Genomic DNA, 1,598 nt, shown 5'->3' on the forward strand with positions numbered 1-1,598 from the left:
AGCAACCGATCTGAAGTTACTGTGGATCGGGTCATCATGATTCATAGCATCATGATTGGAGAGGAAGTAGAAGTTCATGAAGTCATCTCCAATGAATTCTACAAAATAGCCGAAAAGCCCTCTACCATGGCAAGGCTAGCTTTTCCTCACCTTATTTGCCATCTATGTTACTCAGCTGGAGTTATCATAGAAGGAGACATTCTCGTTGAAGAGGATAAGCCCATCACCAAGAAGAGGATGGAGCAAGCAAGAAAGACCCTTCACGGTTCTCAAGAGATGCATGAGGAAGCTCATCATCAAGAAATCCCTAAGATGCCTCAAGGGATGCACTTTCCTCCCAACAACTATTGGAAACAACTCAACACTTCCTTAGAAGATTTGAGCCACAATGTTGAACAATTAAGGGTGGAACATCATGAGCACTCCATCATTCTCCATGAAATAAGAGAAGACCAAAGAGTAATGAGGGAGGAGCAACAAAGGCAAGGAAGGGACATAGAAGAGCTTAAGGACATTGTTGGTCCTTCAAGAAGAAGACGCCACTATGGTGGATTCATTCCTTGTTCTTATTTCTTTCTGCTTTTCGGTTTTTATGTTGTGTTTATCTATATTTTGTGTCTCTACTTCATGATCATTAGTAGTTAGTAACTATGTCTTAAAGCTATGAATAAATTCCATTAATCCTTCACCTCTCTTAAAGGAAAAATTTTTTAATTCAAAAGAACAAGAAGTACATGAACTTCAAATTTATCCTTGAATTTAATTTAATTATATTGATGTGGTGACAATACTTTTTGTTTTCTGAATGAATGCTTAAACAGTACATATTTTTGATCTTGTTGTTTATGAATGTTAAAATTGTTGGCTCTTAAAAGAATGTTGAACAAAGAGAAATGTTATTGATGATTTGAAAAATCATAAAATTGATTCTTGAAGCAAGAAAAAGCGGTGAAAAAGCAAAGGCTTGCGAAAAAAAAAATATGGCGAAAAAAAATAGAAAGAAAAAGAAAAAGCAAGCAGAAAAAGCCAATAGCCCTTAAAACCAAAAGGCAAGGGTAAAAAGGATCCAAGGCTTTGAGCATCAATGGATAGAAGGGCCCAAGGAAATAAAATCCAGGCCTAAGCGGCTAAATCAAGCTGTCCCTAACCATGTGCTTGTGTCATGAAGATCCAAGTGAAAAGCTTGAGACTGAGTGGTTAAAGTCGTGATCCAAAGCAAAAAGAGTGTGCTTAAGAGCTCTGGACACCTTTAACTGGGGACTCTAGCAAAGCTAAGTCACAATCTGAAAAGGTTCACCCAGTCATGTGTTTGTGGCATTTATGTATCCGGTGGTAATACTGGAAAACAAAATGCTTAGGGCCACGGCCAAGACTCAAAAGTAGTTGTGTTTAAGAATCAACATACTTAACTAGGAGAATCAATAACACTATCCGAAATTCTAAGTTCCTAGAGAAGCCAATCATTCTAAACTTCAAAGGAAAAAGTGAGATGCCAAAACTATTCAGAAGCAAAAAGCTACAAGTCCCGCTCATCTAAATTATAATTAATATTCATTGATATTCTGGAATTTATAGTATATTCTCTTCTTTTTATCCTA

This window comes from Arachis duranensis, chromosome 2 (assembly GCF_000817695.3).
Source record: "Arachis duranensis cultivar V14167 chromosome 2, aradu.V14167.gnm2.J7QH, whole genome shotgun sequence".
Lineage (NCBI taxonomy): Eukaryota > Viridiplantae > Streptophyta > Magnoliopsida > Fabales > Fabaceae > Arachis > Arachis duranensis.